This window comes from Trichechus manatus, unplaced genomic scaffold (assembly GCF_000243295.1).
Source record: "Trichechus manatus latirostris isolate Lorelei unplaced genomic scaffold, TriManLat1.0 scaffold00090, whole genome shotgun sequence".
Taxonomy (NCBI): domain Eukaryota; kingdom Metazoa; phylum Chordata; class Mammalia; order Sirenia; family Trichechidae; genus Trichechus; species Trichechus manatus.
Genome location: NW_004444026.1, coordinates 10,260,547 through 10,272,584, shown reverse-complemented (window position 1 = coordinate 10,272,584; position 12,038 = coordinate 10,260,547).

Genomic DNA, 12,038 nt, shown 5'->3' with positions numbered 1-12,038 from the left:
GCAAAGGGGATCCCTCTCTGTAGTCTCCTACTCTCTCTGAAGAATGAAAGCCTGCTGAGACTCTTCGGGCTGCCGCCAACCTTAGTCCCTAGCTAAGAGGAACCTCCACCAAGTTTGAGCAGTGGTCAAGCCTTCCTCCTGAGACCACTCGTTAAAGGAAAATGCCTGAAATCTAAATATTTGGATTCTAACCACTGAACTAAGATTGTAATTGAAATTGTTGATTCTGATTCTCTGCCTCTAAAATATATTATTGAGGTCTTACTTGGGTGCCTTGCTATGACTACCTTGCTATAAACTAAATGAGTTTATGTATGACAAACCTGAGTATTTCTCAACTTATTGTAAAATAAAATCCTACAAGACAAAGCCCCATTTTACAGAAAAAGAAACAGAAACATAGAAAGACTGGTGGAACCCCCAAGACTATGGCCATTACACACCTTTCTAACTTGGAACCAAAGCCATTCTCTGTTATTAGGTGCCATCGAGTCAGTTCGGACTCATAGCGACCCTACAGGACAGAGTAGAACTGCCCCATAGGGCTTCCAAGGAGCAGCTAGTGGATTTGAACTTTTGGTTAGCAGCTGAGCTCTTGACCGCTAAGCCACCAGGGCTCCTGGTAATTCCTAGGCACATTAAAGTCTGAGAAGCACTAGTACAGACATAGCTCTTTGGATAAGACATGGTCTCCAGCCAGAACCCCACCCCCCTCCGCCATCAAGTAAACATCCAAAATTGAGAAGCAGATTGACCCAGTCAGTCAATGTCATCTGAATTAGCTTGTTAGATTGTTTTGCAAAGGGGCATCTTGCCTGAGTAGCTGAGGCTGTGTACATGGAGACACGCCTGGAAGAGCAACTCTAGGGGACACAAAGGAGTGTGAGGAAGCTTTTGAATGGCCCATGGGTAGCCCTGGAGTGGTGATTCAGCACACTGCAGAGCAAGAGGCAAGACAGTAAGCAGGCAAAGAACTGCTTCCTACATTCGTCTACAAAATACTAGTGACAGACTGTCTGGTGCAGGCAGATGGCAGGTCTGTTGTGTCTCCCATCCCTCCCCAGGTTTGTAGAGCTGGAGGGAGATGCTCAGTCAAGGCCTGACGCTAAGGTGGACAATCATCTCCAAACACCTCCAGACCGAACATCACCGCGCCAGGGAGCAGAAAGAGCTGGCACAGCTCGGGTGTAGGGCAGGTGTATGTTTATACCCCAGGGAAAGGTGCCTACAACTTGAGTACCTCGTCTCCTTCATCTATAAAATGGGGCTGTTAAGAGCAGGATAAAATAGCATAAAGCAGTCTCTCCTAGAGTGTGGTGGGCAGATCACAGATGGGGTGAATGAACATGAGAAGCCGTACTCTGGTGAATATTTTTTTAAGTTACGGATCAATATATAACCCTTCGAACCTGTGCTTTAAACGGATGCTGTTGTTTAAAAGGTAACTCTGGTGGTGTAGTGGTTAAGAGCTATGGCTGTTAACCAAAAGGTCGCAGTTCGAATCCACCAGTGCTCATTGGAAACCCTATGGAGCAGTTCTACTCTGTCCTACAGGGTCGCTATGAGTTGGAATCAATTCCAAGGCAGCCGGTTTGGTTTTTCCTTGGTTTGGTTGTTTAAAATGTTAAAATAAATGTTTACGTATCCTCAAAGTGCGATAAATTAACAAACTATTAAGTAATGGACTCGACGGCAACGGGTTATTAAGTAAATAGTAATAGGGAGAGAAATCGGATATAAAAGGAGCGAGGAGAGAACTTGTCAAACGCTTCTAAGTGCCCAGGAAGGACACAGTAAACATGAGCTTCTCTCCTTCCTGAGTCTGGAAAGAAAGGAAATGGCACCTGGTCGTTTTAATAGCTTTAAGTCTCCACTCAGAGTTGACACCCAAGCGGCTCGGTTTGGACACCATGAGTCCCCCCTCCCCCTCGCCTGCCCGGGGCTGCCGCTCACCGCAGCTCCTTCCCGTCGGTCGCGCCGCGGCCTCGGGCAGCTCGGGACCCCGAGCGCCGGCGACCCCCTTCCCCAGCCGCCTTCCAGCATGCCGCCCTGGCGCCAGCGGCCCCGCGCCGTCAACAGCGCGAGGTGTCGGGTTGCATCCGCTGTTTCGACCACACTGAGAGGTCTTTTAAATGACAATGACGATCTGGGGGCTGAAGGCAAACAAACACCGCCTTGCGGCGCTGCCCGCAGCCCGGCGAAACCAGAGAGGAGGCGGGGACCGGGAGGGGACCGCTGCGGAGCAGCCCGGCTTCCGCAGGCCCGGGACTATCTCACCAAGCTGGGGAGAGGATAAAAAACTAAGCCGGGTGCAGGAGTCTCGCGCATCACAGCCTAACCCTTCTAAGGAAACGCCTAGGGAGGTGGCCCAGAGATCACAGCGCCGCCACCACATGTTTCATGTATCATTCCCATGAGTATTGCTGTTGTCGCCGTGCGCAGCAGCTTCGCCATCACATAAACGGCCCCCGGCCTCTGCAATTGTAAGGCTGAGTCTTGAGCGACTGGCCTCGGCTTCTCTTCTTTCTAGAAATCTGTCCGGAAGCCGAGGGAGGAGGGTGGAGCCGGGAGGATTCCGGGCAGCGCCCGCCGGGGGCGGGGACCAGGGGACGTTTGTGTTTCTGTTCAGTTTGGATTCATACTTTCCCCAGCGTCGGAAGAAACCACTTAGCGCGACCCTGCAGGCCTCGGCCCCAGAGTGGAGCTGAGTGAGCGGGCAAACGACTAAGCAGCTAAAACGTGGTGCCCGGTGGCTAAGAACTCAGCCTCTGGAATCTACTGACCTGCTTCAAGAATGGGCAAGGTACCAGTTGGGGTGGACTCCAAGACATTGTGACTCTATAGGACGGAGTAGAACTACCCCATAGGGTTTCCAAGGCTGTAATCTTTATGGAAACAGACCGCCTCATCTTTCTCCCGCAGAACAGCTAGCAGCCAAGCATTAACCACTGAGCAACCAGGGCTCCTTTCCCCAGCTGTAATGGGGGACAATTGCGGTACTCAGCTGAAACGGTAGGGGGACGAGAATTAAATGAGTTTATATCTGTAAGGAGGCTAGAACGAGGCCTGGCACATCGCCAACAAGCACTATTATTATCAGGGTCAAAGAACAAAGTTGGCTAAGACTTAGAAAGTCAACAGGTTATGTTTGTCCAGAGTATTTGTGCATGATTCAACACAAAATTCAAGGAGTGCTTTTCGAAATATGTACTTAAAGGCCTGAATATTCTGTTTAAATAATAATAAACATATAAATGTGTAAATGCAAAGGTAAGTAATTATACAAATATTCCTAAGGAAATAAACACCTCTACTTGGAAATACATGATGTCCTCAATGTAGTAGCTTAATTTGCTCTATCATGAATACTTAAAAATAGAAAAACTTTTTCCTTCCAACACTCTCCCCATACCTTTCATCAGAAAATAGTGAGGGTCCTCCCAACCGCTGCCTAAGATATTCTCTATTATTTTTTTTTAATTTGAGGAGTGGCTGTGTAAAATATAGCAAACATACAAAAAGTGTACAAAACATAAATGTCAAACCAAATTATAAAACACTCGCATAACAGCCACCCAGGTCAGGACAACATCCCAGAAGCTCTCACATGCCACTTCCAGATCATAAACTTCTGTTTCCCCAGCAATGACTGCCACTCCAACTTTTATGGTGTTTTTTTCCTTGCTTTTTCTTATAGTTTTACTACCTAAGGATGCATTCCTAAACAATATACGGTAGTTTAATGTTGCCAGTTTTTAAAAACTTTATACAAATGAAATCATTTAATATGTGTGCTACAATGTCTGGCTATTTTTTTTCTATATATTATGTCTTTAAGATTCATCAATGTCGCTATGTCTGTGGTTCATTTATTTTCATTGTTATAAAATAAAGTCATAGTACAATAAACACAATTTGTTTTATCCAGCTTTACTGTGAGTGGACATTTGGATTGTTTCCTTTTGGGGACTATTACAAATAATGCAAAGTTCCTGGGTTGCTGGAAGTTTAAGTCTTCCCAGAGGCACCTGGAAGAAAGGCCTGAAGATCTGCTTCCAAAAACTCAGCCATTGAAACCCTATGGGGCACAGTTCTACTCTAACACACATGAGGTGGCCATGAGTCAAAATACACTCCACTGTAACTGGAAGGAGGTAACTAAAAATAATGCGGCGATGACCATTGGTGTACATGTCTCTTGGTGCACATGTGCACGCACTTGTAAGGATTCATATCTAAAAGTGGAACTGCTTGGGCATAGAATAATTGGACCTCCAGCCTTATTAGATCTTGCCATCACGTTTCCGACTTTCTTTCCCACTAGCAGTGCATAGACATCCCAGTAGCATGTTCCACATGCTCACCTGCACTTGGTGTTGTCAGACTTTTAAATTTTAGCCAATTGAATTGATTAAGGTTAAACACCTTTCCTTATTTTTGTTGGTAATTTAGATTTTTGTGTGTATGTGAAAAGAACATAGTTTGCCCATTTTCTATTCTTCTTATTGATTTGGATGAATTGGTTCTACATTCTCAATACAGCCCTTTGCCACGATGTTCTGTGAAAATTGCCCCCACCTTCAGCCTTGCCTTTTCACGAGATGAACGGTGGCTTTGGAGAACAAAATATAGTACAATTTATCAGTCTTTTCCTTTATAGAGTGTGTCCAGGTTAAGACATCCCTCCTTGCCCCGAGATCATGAAAATATTTTTCTATGTGATTTTTTAGAAGTCTTAATATTTTCCTTTTAAGTTTATGACTAACAGTGAGATTTTGAGCCAGTGCCCTAAAACTGTACCTGCTAGGTGTTTTCATGAGACTCAGAGCAAATACCTTCAGGAGTCGCAGAAAGCCGAGAACAATTCACTTTCTGTGTAACCAAACCGAGCTCTGCTCTCAAAGCCAATTACACAGACAAGCTCTCTGTTTTCCACGTACGTCCCCAGAGCGAATCTTAAAAAGAGTGGGAAGCCCCACTATTCACACCCGCCGTGCTCCCCCCTGCCACCCACCCCCACTCCCAGCTGCAGGCAGCGCGCGACCAATGCCGGATATGAGCCTTCTCCAAACGCCAGGAGCTATTTCTAGTCCAGGGAATCCTCTAAGAACCAGGAAGGTAGTCTATCCAATCCCAACCTCCACTATCACGTCTTCATATCCTTCTCCCCGCAGGATCACCTTCTCGGGAAAACTGAAGTCTCCTAGGAATCAACGGAGAGAAGGAGCTCCCGGAGGAGGCTCTGGGGGGAAACAGCAGGTTGGGAGCGGAGCCGGTGAGATTCAAACTCAGCACCGCGTCTCTCAGTACAGGCCCCCAGCCTGCTCCTCTGCTAGGGGCAGGGGCAGGGGGCGGAGGAGGTACCCGCTACTGCCTCGACTTGTCTACAGAAGAATCCGCTAGTGATTTACATTTTTCTGACAGGTTGTAATACCACAGGCCACCCTTCCGGGAAGACCTGATCCCCACCCCACCCCCCGCCAGGCCCTCCCTACACACGCACCAAGGAAACAATCTGAGAGGCATAAAAAATATTTATCACAAAAATGTGTATAGCAATGTTACTTATGAAAGGGAAAATTTGGAAGAAACCGAAATATCCTACAAAAGAAATGTGCCTTTAAAATTTCTATATAGCCATATGAAAAAATACTATGCAGTCACTCACAAGCATGTTATCGAATATTTGATTGCATGCAAAAAGTATCGTAGTACAACATTCAAAAAAGAAGCCGGTTAGAAAACAGTATACCAATCCCTATTTCTTTAAAAGTAATTAATTACACATATATGCTGGGGAAAAAAAAAAAAAGATTAACGGATAAATACTAGAATATTTTCTCTGCGTGGCAGTATTAGGAGATTTTAATTTCCATTGTGCTTTTCTGTATTTCCCTCCCTTCTCCTCATATGAATGTATGCTACTTTAGGGATATAGTTATTTTTTTGAGGAGAGAGAGAGAGAGATCCAAGACGTTTCCAAAACTGCTGGGGCTCGTTGGAGTGACGGCGGATCTTTCACCAAGGCCGGTTTCTATGCAATCAACACGGAGGCCAGATCGGCATCCCTAGAAAACTAAGAGTTGGGGTAACTAGTGGGGTAATTCAAGCGAAAAATTAAAAAAAAAAAAAAAACTGCTTCCTGTTTCGAGAAAACAGGAATTTGCTTTTCAAATCTTAGTGGTCTAAATATCGACGGGCGCTAATCATTCTTAATCCACGTTTAATCGGGGCTGCCCGAGAACCCTCAAAACGGAGTAAAATGGATGTACTCCTTTTTCTGGTTATTTTGCTTCTCTTGCTCATCTTGCTGCATTAGAATAAATCCACTATCTGCGAAATAAAAGCCGACCCCAGTGTTTACTGTACAGATCTGGAGAGCTGGGAGCGCCGCCCAGTTCATTCGCCACAATCCGTCCTGCACAAAGATGAGCCAACACACACACACATACACACACACACACAACACGCACACACAGAATATCTCTCTCTCCTCTCCTTTCTCTTCTTCCTCTCCTCTCTCTCCTCCCTCTCTCCTTTCTCCTCTGTTTCTCTCCTTTCTTTTCTCGCTCTTCTCTCTCTCTCCTTTCTCCTCGCTCTTTCTCTCCTTTTTCTCCTCTCTCTCCCCCTCTCTCTCCTCTCTTTCTCTCTTTCTTGAAGCCCAATCTGAGTCAGCATTCTCATTTTTTGAGTTTAGTCAGCTGAGAAGGGCTGTTCCTAATCCAAGACTCATTTCTCCGTTATTTTACTTGATTTATCAGTAACATTTTAAACAGTTCTTATTTCTTCCTTCTTTAATACGTTTTCTTCACTTAGCTTCCAGGCCACCACCCTCTCTGGGTTTTTTTTATCCTCACTGAAGTCTTCTTTACTGGTTCCTTTTCTTCTCCCAAGGTTTTTCCTCTGAATTTTTTATTTTGAAATTTCTCAAACTACAGAAAAATCAAGAGTAGATATGAATACCCAGCTATTAATGCTTTGCCACGTTTGTTCTCTCTCCGTATATATTTTGCTGAACCATCTGAAAGTTTCATACGTGATCACGCTTCATCCCTAAATACTTCCAACAAGACGACTCTCCTATTATCACATCTAAAAATATTAACAATAGTTGTGTCATCTAACATCTATTCAAATTTTCCCAGTGGTCCCAAAAAATGTGTCTTGTAACTTCTTTTTATCTGGTCTCTAATCCAAGTTCACAAATCATATTTGGTGGTAATGTCTCTTTGGTTTCTTTTAATCTACAACAGCCTGGAATGTTTTTAATAAATGACATTGATCTTTTATTATTATTATTGCAAATTCAAACCACTTGGTTTGTAGAATGTCTCATATTTTCAACCCCTGACTTAACTTTTGGACTGCCTGAGAATTTGGTTTTGGATTATTTTTCTTCTCTACTTATACTCACTCCCTTGATGATCTCACCCAGGACCATGGCTTTAAATATCATCTTAAACCTCCAACTTTGTGATTCGCAACTCTTTCCACCACCCAGGGGCTCCATAAGCCAACAACTTTGAAATATATATCCTCAGCCCAGTCTGTCTCCTAAACTCCTTACTCTAACTGCCTACTGAAGAGGGTTACTTGAATGTGCTTGTTGTTGTTGTTGTTAGGTGCCATCAAGTTGGTTCCAACTCATGGCGAACGCATGTACAACACAACGAAACACTGCCCAGTCCTGCATCATGCTCACACCCTTTGCTATGTTGGAGCCCATTGTTGCAGCCACTGTGTCAGTCCATCTCATTAAGGATCTTCCTCCTTTTCGTAGTCCCTCTACTTTACCAAGCATGATGTCCTTCTACAGGGACTGGTCTCTTCTGACAACATATCCAAAGTACATGAGACGAAATCTTGCCATCCATGCTTCTAAGGCACATTCTGGCTGTACTTCTTCCAAGACAGATTTGTTCATTCTTCTGGCAGTCCATGGTATATTCAATATTCTTCACCAACACCATAATTTAAAGGCACCAATTCTTCTTCAGTCTTCCTTATTCATTGTCCAAGAATGAATGTTCATAGACATTCAAACTTTGCAACCGAACTCCTAGTTTTCTCCCCTAAACCTCCTCTGACTATAGTCTTCCTCTTCTCAAATGATTGCTACTCCACCTTCCCAACTGCTCAAGCCAAAAAACTTAGAATCATCCTTGACTCCTCTCTGTGTCTTAATCTCTACGTCCAATCTGTCTATTAATCTTGTTCACTCAGCGTTAAGAACATACTTAGCACCTGACCACTTTTCTCTACCTCCATTGCTTCATCCCTGGGTCCCACGATCATCATCTGTTACGTTGATTTTTGCCATAGCCTCCTAATGATCCCTCCTTCCACCTCTGCCCTCCTGCAATCTATTCTGAACACAGAAGCCAGGGAGACCTTTTATAAGTTCAAGTCACATTATATGACTCCTCTGCTCAAAACCTTCCAATGGTCTGTTTCCCTCAAAAGCAAAAGCAAAAATCCTTCCATAAATGTAATGGATGGATTGTGTTCCCCAAAAGTATGTGTGGTAAATCCTAACCCCGATACCTGTGGTTATAATCCTATTTGGGAATGGATTTTCTTTGTTAATGAGGCAGTATCAGTGTAGAAGCTGTCTTAAATCAATCTCTTTTAAGATATAAAAGAGCAGATTAAACAAGAAAGCAAGTAAGCACAAATGGACAGGAAGATACACACCACATGGCTGCCAAGGAATCTAAGAAGAGAAGATGAAAAGAGACAAGGACAGAGAGAGAGAGCCTTCCCCTAGAGCTGGTGCCCTGAATTCAGACTTCTAGCCTCTTAAACTGTGAGAAAATAAATTTCTGTTCATTAAAGGCACCCATTTGTGGTATTTCTGTTATAGAAGCATGAGACAGCTAAGACACATAGCCTACCAAGGCCCCCATGACCAGTCCCCTTACATCTCTGACCTCACCACTTGTCACTTCCGCACTCTCTTTCCCTCACTGTACTCCATCCATACTGATTAACAAACAAACCAAGCCTGATCCCATGGGAACTTCACACAAGTTGTTCACTCTTCCTCCAGATACCCACACTGCTCACTCCCTCACCTCCTTGGGTCCTTGCTCAATATCACTCTTCTTAAAATTGCAATTACCCACTTGTACATACGCTCACATTCTTGATCACCCTTACTCAGCTCTATTTGTTTTCTCCATATCATATATCATCTTCTAACATACTGTCTTAGTCATGCTGCTATAACAGAAATACCACAAGTAGGTGACTTTAACAAGAGAGATTTATTCTCTCACAATCTAGGAGGCTAGCAGTCCGAATTCAGGGTGCAAGCTCCAGGGGAAGCTTTCTCTCTCAGTCAGCTCTGGGGGAAGGGCCTTGTCATCAATCTTCGCTTGTCGAGAGCTTCTCAGCGCAGGGACAACCGGGCCCAAAGGACGCGCTATTCTCCTGGGTCTTGTTTCTTGGTTGAGGTCCCCGCCGCCTCTCTGCTCGATTCTTTCTTTCATATCTCAAAAGAGATTGACTTAAGATAAAATCTGATGTTGTAGATTGAGTCCTGCCTCATTAACATAACTGCCTCTAATCCTGCCACATTAACATCATAGAGGTAGGATTTACAACACATAGGAAAATCACATCAGATAACAAAATGGTGGACAATCACGTAATGCTGGGAATCATAGCCTAGCCAAGCTGACATGCATTTTAGGGGGACACAATTCAATCCATAACACATACTATATATGATTCAGCTATTCATTATATTTATTGCTTATTTTCTGCCCCTTCCCCCCCACCCCCCCACACTAGAATGTAAGCTCATTGAGGGCAGGAATCAAGAAAGGGCTCCCTGAAGTGACCTGAGCAAAGAACCTGAAGTAGCCATAGGACATTTTGAAGAATGTAGTATGGGCGACAAATTGTACAAATGTGTAAGAAAAATCCACTAAGAGCACAATGCCTAGTTTGTACTAAGCATGGAATGAGTATTGGCAATTATTAATATTCAGTCTCCCTCTTCATTCAAGGTAGAAAAGTTCTGCAGAGAATTTTAATGAATGCCTTCTTATTAAACCAAGTGTATTTATTAAAAGCTAGTTGGCAGGGAGGCACTATATGAGGGCATACATGTGAAAGGCTGATATCCCACAGAAACTCGACTCATACCTAGTAGATCCAGTGGGAAATCTGTAATCTGGAATCCCCAGGCTGAAGAGAAGTCCTGCTCCATTGCTTCTAATGGCGTGCTCTTAAACACATTATTCAATTTCTCTGGACCTGTCTGTAAAAATGAGGGCGGTGATTAATAAAAATAATGCCTAGAACCCCCAAAACTATTGCACTGAGACAATCTTTAAATCTTAAACCAAAAATATCCCCTTAAGTCTTCTTAAAACCAAACAATAGTTTAGTTTAACTAGCAGAGAATGTCTGCCTTAAGCACTGTGCTCAATCTCTCTTTTTTTTTTTTTTTTTTTTTTTTTTGGTCCTTTAGGTGAAAGTTTACAGCTCAAGTTAATTTCTCATTCAAAAATTCATACACATATTGTTTTGTGACATTAGTTGCAATCCTGAAAATGTGACAGCACACTACCCCTTTCCACCTTGGGTTCTCTATGTCCATTCGACCAGTTCCTGTCCCTTCCTACCTCCTCATCCTAGTTTTGGACAGGAGCTGCCCATTTTGTCTCCTATTGAACTAAGAAGTACATTCCTTATGTGTATTATTTTTTGTTTTATAGTCCTGTCTAATCTTTGTCTGAAGAGTGGGCTTCAGGAATGGTTTCAGTTCTGGGTTAACAGTGCTTCCGGGGACAATAGTCTTGGGGGTTCCTCCAATATCTGTCAGATCACTGAGTCTGGTCTTTTTACTTGAGTTTGAGTTCTGTTCTTCATTTTTCTTCTGCTCTGTCTGTGTTGTGTTCCCTGTCAGGGCTGTCATGAATGTTAGCCAGGCACCATCTAGTTCTTCTGGTCTCAGGCTGGTGGAGTCTCTGGTTCATTTCGTCCTTTAGTCCTTTGGGCTAGTATTTTCCTTGTGTTTTTGGTTTTCTTCATTCTCCTTTGCTCCTAGTGGGATGGGGCCAATTGATGTGTCTTAGATGGCCACTCAAAAGCTTTTAAGACCCCAGATGCCACTCACCAAAGTGGGATGTAGAACATTTTCTTTATAAACTATGTTATGCCAGTTGACCTAGATGTCCCCTGAAACCATGGTTCCCAAGCCCCAGCCCCAGCTACTATGTCCCTCAAAGTGTTTGGTTGTGTCCAGGAAACTTCTTTGCTTTTGCTTTGGTCCAGTTGTGTTGGCTTCCTCCTGTACTGTGTGTTGTCCTTCCCTTCACCAAAGTTGATCCTTGTCTACTATTCAGTGACTTCTCCTCCCCCTCCCTCCCCACCCTCATAGCCATCAAAGAATGCTTTTATCTGTGTTCAAACCTTTTCTTGAGTTCTTATAATAGTGGACTCATACAATATTTGTCCTTTTGTGACTGACTTATTTCACTCAGCATAATGTCCTCCAGATTCATTCATGTTGTGAGATATTTCTCGGATTCATCATTGTTCTTTATCTTTGTGTAATATTCCACTGTGCATATGTACCATAATTTGTTTATTCATTCATCTGTTGATGGGCATTTAGGTTGTTTCCATCTTTTGGCTATTGTGAACAGTGCTACAGTGAACATGAGTGTGCATATGTCTATTCATATGACAGCTTTTATTTCTCTCAGGTATATTCCTAGGAGTGGGATTGCTGGATCGTGTGGTATTTCTATTTCTAGCTTTTTAAGGAAGCGCCATATCATTTTTCAAAGCGGTTGTACCATTTTACATTACCACCAGCAGTGCATAAGAGTTCCAATCTCTCCACAACCTCTCCAACATTTGTTAGTTTGTGTTTTTTGGATTAGTGCCAGCCTTGTTGGGGTGAGATGGTATCTCATTGTAGTTTTGCTTTGTATTTCTCTAATGGCTAAGAGCATTGTGCTCTTTTAAGAACTATCTATATGGGATCAAACTGACAACAGGAACTCAAAAGATTAGATAGG